The sequence below is a fragment of the Clarias gariepinus genome, chromosome 24 (assembly GCF_024256425.1).
Source record: "Clarias gariepinus isolate MV-2021 ecotype Netherlands chromosome 24, CGAR_prim_01v2, whole genome shotgun sequence".
Taxonomy (NCBI): Eukaryota; Metazoa; Chordata; class Actinopteri; order Siluriformes; family Clariidae; genus Clarias; species Clarias gariepinus.
Genome location: NC_071123.1, coordinates 8,687,704 through 8,698,486, shown reverse-complemented (window position 1 = coordinate 8,698,486; position 10,783 = coordinate 8,687,704).

The window sequence follows — 10,783 nt, the reverse complement described above, 5'->3', positions numbered from 1 at the left end:
ACCTGAATTCAAGTTCTGCTATGTCAAAATGTGGTAGGAATTAGTTGGATAAAAAAACATAGTTATGTAATATTCCTCAAGTTGTATGAATGCCATACTGCCCGAGTCTCTATTTGAAAGATTGCAGGCCAGCCTTGAGCTGTGAGGACAAACCAACACTTTCTTTCCATTTAATTGAACATCTGGTCTTCTTTTGTTAGTCTGCTAAAGAATTAATATCCAAAATATTAAAACAATGGCATCAGAACATCTTTAATATCAGCTACATTTAATTTATTACAGGCTTTTTTCTTAAATGCTTTTGCACAAATTATATAATATAACAACATTATAAAACCAAATATATTGAAAACCAATAATTATTACCATTAAAAATTAAGGGGATAAAGTGTAATGTTCTGATAGTGTTGCTTAAAGGGGTAATTTTTTTTAAACTGTTTGGACTGAACTGTGTGTTAGGAGAGTGCGTACACAACCACTCTACGATGATAAAGAGCCGCCCAGTGGTTTTCTTTTCGTTTATTACAATAACATGCCCCTTCTGAAATCAGGCCAATCGCAAATGCCTTGCCGTGTGATGCCACACCACAAGAGGATGTTCCTACACAAGTTGATTGAGTCGAGTGAGAAGAAGCTGTCGGCCATTGTTTTTCGCTGCTGAAGCAAAACGGCGCCTAAGCGAGTGTTGTGTACAGTTGTTAGGTGTAATAGCGAACACAGCAGTCGTCATTCACTACCTAGGGTTAGTGACCTAGGGTCCCTACCTAGGGTTAGGTATCTGAGCCACTGAGGACGCAGTGGCTGAATTTAGTTTTTGAAGCTAACGTCCCCGCTGATTTACCTAAATGCGTTCATGTTTGCGATAATAATTTTTCACCAGACTGCTTTATAAACGCGGGTCAATATAAAGCTGGTTTTACTAGGAAGCTGCTCCTAAAAATGGATCTGTACTAACGCTTCGTGTTCCTGCTTCATCTTCACCAGGCTCAGTGAGTGTAATTCCTTTTACTATGACTCTTTGCAGATCGCCTTTTCTAATAATCACGATGAATGCGGAGTGTAAGTTAACTTACACTCTCATAGAACATGGTTATGGCTTCTTCTCTGTGTACATCCGTCTCTATATAATCCCTAATCGCCCGTTTATAATAAACAATGCATTAAGGTGATTGTCTAGTTGCAAACTGTGTACGTAGTCGGAAAACTATATTATGCTTACCTTTGTAACGTTAGATGGTTTATAACGATGTCTGTCGAAGATTAAGAAGTCATGTAAACACATCAGTAAACACATCGCGTCCGTATCTCTCTCGGTAAGCTTCTCCGCTTTATGTTGTTGTTGCTCGCGGCAGCGTAACAGCCCTTAAATTCATGCCCATGCAGTGATGAGAAAGACAAATCGAGTCGATGCATGTCCATTCTTTTAATTTCTGGGTTGTTAGGCGATATTACAAATTTCCGCGTAGGTTCCGAACTTAAATCAAACCAAAAACGACTGAAGAAAACAGGCTCGGGCTCTATAATCCAGCGTTTTCCAGTTTGGACTGCATTACCCACAAAGCACTGCGTTGTGAGCAATGCTTTGTGGGTAATGCAGTCCAAAGCATTGCCCGCACTGGACTACACTTCCGTGGCTATACCCCACGTGTGTTGTGAAGACACGCCCCACAGAACTGGGCGGGCTTAGCAGAGGTCATGAGCATTTAAATTAGCATGTACTGAAACAGGTTGCTGAGAACAGAGCTAGTTTTTACCAGGTAAAAGTAGTGTTTTTTTACACAATCCTTTTGAATTTTTAATTAACGTATAATACAAACTTTTCATTAGGACCCTAAAGACCCTAAAATCATATTAACATTTAATGAAAAATAGGATGTGTTGGATCTTTAATTGATTTGGTGCTAAACTGGCTGTGTGTCAGTGTGTGGCGTTGAGGTCACCGCTAGGGCAGCGCGCCACTGAGTGGGGGATGGGCAACCAGTTAAGCACCTGCACACTTTACTCCACAGCTTATGCTGCCTCATAAGGTTATAAAAATGACCACTTTACTGGTCTGAATGGAACATATTTTGCATTAAAATGGGGGGAAAATCACTAACTAGAAAAAAATATTAATAATAAAGATTAAAACGTTTTGAGACGTGGAAATATTTTGTAATGTTTCCCGTCATCGTGAAAAGCACCAGAAGTTTCTCTGTCTCCACGTGACTCTCAGTGCGTGAACCTCGTTATGCAGCCCCATCCGTTGGTTACAGCGGCTACGGCGCCTGCGCGAACATCACGAGCAGTGCGCGCGGCGATACGATCCCGAGACATCAGAGAGGAGAGACATAGAGGAGGGAAAAACTCCACAACTGTTTCAGGTATGACTTGTTTCATTTACATTACACTGTTTAGACATTTGTTGTTTTTATTTATTTATTTTAACTCTAGGAATAGTCTTCTGCCTGAGTGAAATTTTTAAACAGTTAGGGTTAGGGTTTGGGTAATGACGTGTTGCTTGCCGTTTAAGCTTCTATTTCAGTGAAGCTGTGAGGACTGAACTGTAACGGTTTATTTAGTTTAGATTAATTAAGCAGCATTAAATATATAATTTTAAGGGTCATTTTTTAAATATAGTTTACTTTATTTTTGAGGATTTGTTAAAGATAATTATTGTACTGTTGATGTTTTGTAAACTGTATTTTAATTATTATTGTTTGTTGGTCTTTAATATTGTCTCTTAATATGTGTTAATGTGTTCTGAATTTTACAGATGATGAACAGAAACAGAACAAAAAGAGCAAATGGTATGTACACTCGTATTTTATTTTTTCGGTTGTAGCAAAGTAGTCCACTAGCAAAAATATTTTTTATAAAAACACTTATTTACAGGATACCAGTTCTTCAGATGACTTTCTTTCAGAATCCAGCGATGAAAAGTGACTACGTGCCGTCAAACTCGAATTCTTCAGAAAATGAGGACTCAAGATGACACAAGGAAATGACATCGCAAAAGAGAACCTGACAAAGCTACTCCAACCGAAAACCTAACCAATACTGAAAAACATCTCTGTAACATAGACAACAGTGACAAGAAACTTGATTACATTACTGATGATGAGAGTAAGTTCCACGTTACGGTTAAAATCTGGTCTAAGGGACCAAAAAGACAGTGGAACAAGTGACATTGTAGTGTGTACTGCAAAAAAATGAAATAAAATAAAAAAATCACAAAGTACTACAGCGGAGTGGAAGAAATTTCTCATAGTCTAAATTACAGCAGCTTTAAATTAACAGTTTAAAACATAACTTCTGTCATTATCTAAATTGATTTGTTTTTTCAGCTATGGATCTATAATTTCTCAAACAAAAGAAATGCCATTGCAGAGTTTGGAGTTCAGCAGAAAAGGCAGCAGTTTGGCGACAGCTGGGACAATATATCACATTGCGAAGAGTTGTGCCTCAAAGCACTTAAAGCAGAACCTGAGCTTGGTAGTCGCAACTGGAAAGATGTGAAGAACCAAGTATACAATTCCATCACATCTCAGAAAAAGAAACAGGACATTCGCTGCACACTTGAAATCCATTTTCCATCCATTTCTTAGGAAATAAATAAAAAAAACTAAATTAAAGAGTAAAGAGAGGAACAAACTATAATTAAATATATTGCTATATTTTACGTCACTAAATGTAATCAGTTAAAAACAAAAGGCATCAGTGGAAAAAGACTATATATATATATATATATATATATATATTTATATATATATATATATATTTATATATATAAAATTTTAATATATATATACTACTTACAATAAGTTAGGGATATTGTTATTTACATGAGTGCTTTTTCTATTTGCTCTGAATTTGAAAAAATTAATGGGTTCTATGGTAAGAACATGCAGTGACTGAGCCATGTACAATAACCAAATCTGTTTTGCACTAACTGGTGATGCTTGTTGCACCCCCTTCACCAAAGCAAACCCTGGTAACCATTTTGACCTCAGCGTATCGCTCACCTCACCTTCTCGAGCAATGCTGACAACCATCAGTTCTATGTAAGGTGACCCGACACTCATCAGTGAACAGGAGGGTATTCCAGGTCACATGGTCTTGTGCCCACTGAGTCGACTATGGTGACTCCATCGTATCCTAAGCAGATTTCCTTGGGCTTTATTCCATGGATGGAAGATGCCAAGAGAATTTTCTTGTTGTCCAGCCATTGCTTGTTATAGCAGTCTCTTGGGATTTCCTGACCATCATCTCAGATGCACCTCTCTCCTCTTGCTGAAGTTCATCGTTCTTGGACATTTTAAACTTACAGATGGCAGGGATTTGATTCTTCATAGTAGTCCCTGTTGCCAGGACACAGTTTTCCTTTAAGAGATACAGCACTTTTATAGAGGTCAAATACTGGTCAAAGTAGCAACTCTGCCATGTGAACAACAGCACTTCCTCCAATCCCCACCTGCTTGTCTTGAAATGTGTTTCGACCCCAGTAGACTTCCAAATCAAGCACCAAACCACTGGGGGTGGCAAACACAAAGGCCCTGTGAAATTTGGTTTACCAGGCACAAACTGGCACACAGGACACCGGCCTGTAAAAGAAATCATCTGCTCATCTATGCCAGCTTTCAGTTGATTGAGGCAGCCTTGTTGTACTCTGTTTAAAAAAAGGCCTAAACTTCTAAATAGCATTCTCTTTTTTTCTGGTCATGCAGGAAGGCAAGGTAATTTGTCACTTTGATGGACTGGCAAAGTTTAAAAACCTGTCTCTAGTTATCGCATTGGCAGTGATGGGCATCCTTCCTGCCCAGTACATATGAAGCCTATGGTAATTTGAGACAGGGTAATGGTTGAAAATGAGAAAAGTCCCACTGTCCCCTACAAAGGACATGGAGTAAAATGTGTATTTTGAAGGGCTTCAAATTAACATAAAATTGTAATATAATATAGTTAACTTTTAAAATATAAACAATATCATTAGAAAAAACAACTGTATGCTGTATTTATAAATATAATCACTTAAATCGCATACTGCCCTAGAATGTGCTCTCTGCAATTGCTTCCATTTTAGATAGATAGAACATTTGTTGGCCACACCCCCACTTGTGTGACATCAATAGAAAGGCCGGTATGTACTCTTTCCAGTACATTAGGAAACAAACACACTGCATGCATGGTGTTTAAAATAAAGACCACGGTATCATGTCCCCCACAAAAGACAAAAATAAATTGCCGGGTCTCAGGAGGATATACACAGCAATAAAAATTCAATCCAATGCTGTAAACAGAATGATTTTATGTTGAATATTGTATTTTATTGTGCCATTTAAAGTTAAGGCTGCTACAGTCTCATTCAAGATTCAAAAGCAGAAGAATAAGTTTAGAGTGTAATACACTTTTGTGATGACTGCACAGCTGTTCTTAATGGTGTTCGTGGCTGCCTTGTTGTATGGCACAATAAGACTGCACTGAGAGATAATCATACTGTTTATCCTTTTGTATGCACTTATATGCTGATACGTACATGGTAAGTGTTGTTAAAATGTTTTTTATTTTTCAGAATTGAAATTTATTTACTGCAAACATAAAAAAGCTACGTTGTTATGCAAGGAAATTGTTTCTTAATTCAACATGCGCGTTGCTCCATTTGCTACAACAAAGAAAGGCACTTTCATGGAATTCCAAAGTGATTGTGAGAGAAAATGTCTGCAGCAAAATGTAAGAATAAACTGTAGTACCTAGTGATAAAAGCACATTTTGGTCATTTAACTATACTTGTTGTTTAAATCTTATTTTAGAAGATTGGTTCTAGACAAACCATAACCAATGATTTATTGCTTTGTTATATGTTCCACAATAAAATAAAATAAAAAAAAAAAAAACAGAAAAAAAATGTACTGCATTGTGTGGTCATTCACAAAAGAAAAAGCAATCTGAAATGGCATTTACCTTCCCCATTTATTTTAGTACAAAAAAATTATAATATATGACTTTAAATATTACGTTTTGACTGTTTTACATTGACTTGAGGTTAAATCTACTTAAATAATCGTCGCTTGCCTCAAATGATTTAAGTACAATCAACTTAGCCGGGTTTACAGTGTACAGCTGGCGTGCTCTAAATTCTTCGCACGTTGGCAGGCAGCACAGCGTCCTGTGTGGCATGGGCAAATTATTTGCAAAGTTTGTTAGGAGTATAACTAAGCATTTTATAAAATTTATATTGAACAAGTGTAGCACTACGGCTAAAATAATTCTTGGAGTAATTCGATTACAAAAAATTGAGCAAAATCTTCTGACTCGAAGCTTCTTTGAATTAATTTTAGTAGCTTGCGTTATGTTTTTGCGCAATAATTTGTTTGGTGTGACAAAGCACACTTCCGGATGCAAGCCGCCACCTAACAGATGTAGAAGAAGCGCTTACGTCACCCAAAAAAGTGGAAAGAGACCCAAACAGACACACACACACACACAGAATCTCTATCAAATATATTGGGACACCACAATCAAAAATTCACATTATGATTATTAAATATATTATTATTATCAAATATATTACTACTATTATAATTAACCCATAGACACGTGACAAATTAATACATGAAAGTTAAGACACATAATTCAAATTTTCATATAATGTATATTTTGTAGCACATTTATTTTTTAGGGGTTTGTCATGTAATACAAAAATGTTTACACTAAATAAATATTGTTTATGATAAATTACATGAAACGATTTTTATTATAAAATAAAGAAATATAATAATATACATGTTGTGTGCCCTAGTTTTTTTTATACTTAAAGGCATTTAAAATACCTTTTTTTGTTTTTGCATCTGAGAAAAGGCTTTAAAATTAGAATGTATGGCACTGTAATGCATAAAATTCATCTCAGTCAACTTTGAGCTGTTCCCTGTATTGTGAATAATGACAATGTTTATTTTTGATAGAATGCTATATGCATTTAAAAAATAAAAGTAGATTTTTCTAAAAAAGAAAACCAATTAATCTTTGTTTTTCTTATATATTTTACATTGCTGTTTACTTAACCAAAATTACATTTTATCCGATTACTCAATTAATCGATTAAACTTTTGGTAGAATACTCGTTTACTAAAATATTCGATAGCTACAGCCATATGAAGCACCATCATATAAAGGGTTGATATAGACGGTTTAAGTAATTTAACTAAAATTAAATTAAGTTTTATTATATCCGTGTTTTGGTTGCGGGGTTAAGCTCTCGCGAGCATGCGCAGCTGCAGCGCAAGGGAATCCTGATGACGTGTCCGGTCATGTACATTTACATTTACATTTAGGCATTTGGCAGACGCTCTTATCCAGAGCGACTTACATTTTTTATCTCATTATACATCTGAGCAGTTGAGGGTTAAGGGCCTTGCTTAAGGGCCCAACAGTGGCAACTTGGTGGTTGTGGGTTTGAACCTGGGATCTTCCGAACCGTGGTCCAATGCCTTAACCACTGAGCTACCCCTGACCCCCGGCATAAAAGAGCACCCAGGAAACTACTCGGGGTGGAGAGATTATGAGAAGACAGCGCTGTGTATGTACAAGAGAGAGTGGATTTTATCCTTTTTTGGATTATCCTGGCCGGACTGATTCACTACGCCTCTTGCTCTGTTCTCGTGCTCCCGGACTGATTTATTTATACTGGTAAGACCGAGCCATCTCTCCTGCCACACACACACTCACAAACACGCATTCCACTCTTCCACAAGTGCTACACGCAGATCTGCCAGGTCATGTGGGGGTGGGGTACGATCATCCAGTCTCTGCTTTAACTGGTCCCAGACGTGCTCTATGGGGTTCAGGTCAGGGGACATTGATGGCCACCATATGAGGCACTCCAACTTTCTGAAGTCGAGCTGTGACAATTCTGCCACAATGTGGTGGAGCATTATCATCCATGAACAGAAAGTTAGGGGTGTGCTGGCGAAAATAAGGGGAAGATGGTTTCTATAATGTCTCTGACGTAAGAACGTGCAGTGACTGAGCCATGTACAATAACCAATACAATAAAATTTGTTTTGCGCTAACTGGTGATGCCTGTCCAGACTGTTGCACCTCCTTCACCAAAGCAAACTCCGGGAACCATGTTGACCTCAGTGTATCGCTCACCTCGCCTTCTTCAGCAACGCTGACGACAATCAGTTCTGTGCACAGGATGGTAGACCACTGCTGCATTGTCCAGATCACATGGTCTTGTGCCCACTGCAAACGTTCACGGCGGTGTCTTGGTGTCAGTGGAGTCACCTGCAACGGTCGTCTGGCATCCAACCCAAAGCGGTGGAGTCGGTTGCGAATGGTTTGTCTGGAAACCCTAAAACCCCTCGCATCTCGTAAACGGGCCTGCAGCTGTGTGGCGGTTGCATAACGATTTCCGAGTGCATAGGTCCTTAGGTACGGGTCATCGTTGCGGTCTCACTCATGGGGCTCCACTCCTGGGTCTGTCATGAACTCTGCCAGTAGTTTTATGTCTTGATGCAAGTCTGCTGATGAGACTTTGAGACACACTAAGTTCACGAGCAACATCTGACTGCCTGCCACTGACCTAAAGGCGCTTCATGGCCAGGTCGCACTGCTCGTCTGTTAAGTGACGTTGTGTGTTCATGGCTGTTTGAATGATGAACTTGAAATGACTTACTGACAATACCAGCTTTTTATACCCACAGAATGTTGAAATTGATGCTACCTTAAAAAAGGTTGTCTTTTGGGATTGACCCCAATGTTAGGCACACCAGCACACAATGAGACCATTACAGTGGAACCTTGGATTTTAAGTAACGCATTTTACGATTGTTCCACAAGACGAGTAAAGATTTTAAATAAATTTTGACTTGAAACGAGCATTGTCTTGGTTTACGAGTACCGAGTATTATGTATCATGCATGCGCTTCTTGTTTTGACGCCGAGCGTCACGTGATCACAACTGAGCCAACGGTTTTTCTCTTTTGCACTGCGGAATTGTAGGTCATTGTCTACCCTGCTGGGTGTTAGTGCTTGTCCCTTACTGGTATAATCAACATCCGTGCACGCGTATACTGTTTACTATAACACTGTGACCACATGTGTGTTAAACATATTTTATTTTGTGTTTGTAAGCATGTTTGTACAGCGAGCGTGTGTGCGTGCGTGCGTATAAAGCAAGGGCAAGTCTCATTAGAGGGTAAAGATCCATTTTTCTCTCTGTATCAGCCGGTCGTGTTTCAATTTACCTTTGAAAAGAATCGTGACAGAGCAGAGTTTCTGTGTAGGGCAAAGTGTGTTTGTGTGTGTGCTCAATTACTCACTCACACACACACACACACACACACACTCTCTCTCTCTCAAACCCCCTACCACCCCTCCTCCTCTTGGAGACACACTCACTGCCTTACACAGAAACTCCGCTCTGTCACGATTATTTTCAATGGTAAAGTGCAGGGTTTGTTTTTCGTTTGGTTTGTACTTTACTGATTCCGTTAATATGCGCTCACTCGAGTGTGACTAGCAATGTTCCTTGCAAATTTTTTCAATAAAAAAGTCTCTCCATTAATGTGTGTGTGTTCACGCACATTACACACACACACACAGAGTGCCTGAATGCATAAACGGAAACACTTATCTTTTAGGATTTATTTTTACATTTTTTTTAAGGTAGCACTCATGGTCACGTCCCAAATAACATTGCTGAACCTAGACCTCACCAAAAGAGACAACCCCAGATCATCACACTGCCCCCACAGGCTTGTTCAGTAGACACTAGACCTAATGGTGCATGATAAGTGTCCAGACATTTCTTCCTCAAAGACGATGGTTCACCACTATACTTTCGGGTTTTAATAATGCTTTGGACATTTCTCAATTATTATTTTTTCCCGCTATTCTAATTTAGTCTTGTCAAATTCCTCCCCATCACTAGAGGGCCCCATATTAAGGCTACTACTACCACTCAGTTGGGAGGGCCCAAGACTATCACATGCTTCCTCTGAACCACGTGAGGCCAGCTGAATGCATCTTTTAGAACGGCGTAACACACTCGGAGGACAGCGTCCTCTACAGCCAATCAGGGCTGTCTACGTGAGCTCACAGCCCTAATTAGTGCCTAATAGTGATTAAGTGCCTACGTACCTCTTATCCCTCCTCTCTGAGAGAGCTCGGCCAATCAGCTCTTTCTAGACCTGCGGCTGCGAAAGGTTACAGCATCACCCAGGAATCGAACTCGCGATCTCCGGATGATGGGGTGAGCACTTTACCACTGCAACCCAATTTTAATAGTTTCAACAATCTCCTTAGTTGTTTTCTTTAGTCAATAATTTTACCAATCTTTGCCATGACCATAAGACATGGATGTTAAAGAAATGAGAAGCTTCTCACTGCATAAGTTAGGGTTAAATAATTTGTTACCAGCTGAACCATATTAATCACTAATAATCACTCAGTAATTATCCAATAGAAGAATCTTACCTATTTGCTTTATTAAATAAAGGTGGGAATTATTTATTTGTCCAGGCAGGGTTATATACACATGCACACAAACAAACACAATCATACAATTACAATACATACCTGTAATATATAACAGTGTGGGTTGCAGAATCACGTTTAGAATAATTTCCTTCCAATGTTTTAAGTTTTACCTTTGCATATCATGTCAGTGATATCATAATTGCATTACATAACAGTGTATGTACATAACAATATAATTTGAGTTATCTCATATGCAAAATCAATGTAACGTATTGAGAAGTAGAGAGTTCTGTTGCATTTTTCATATAAAACTGTGACAGAA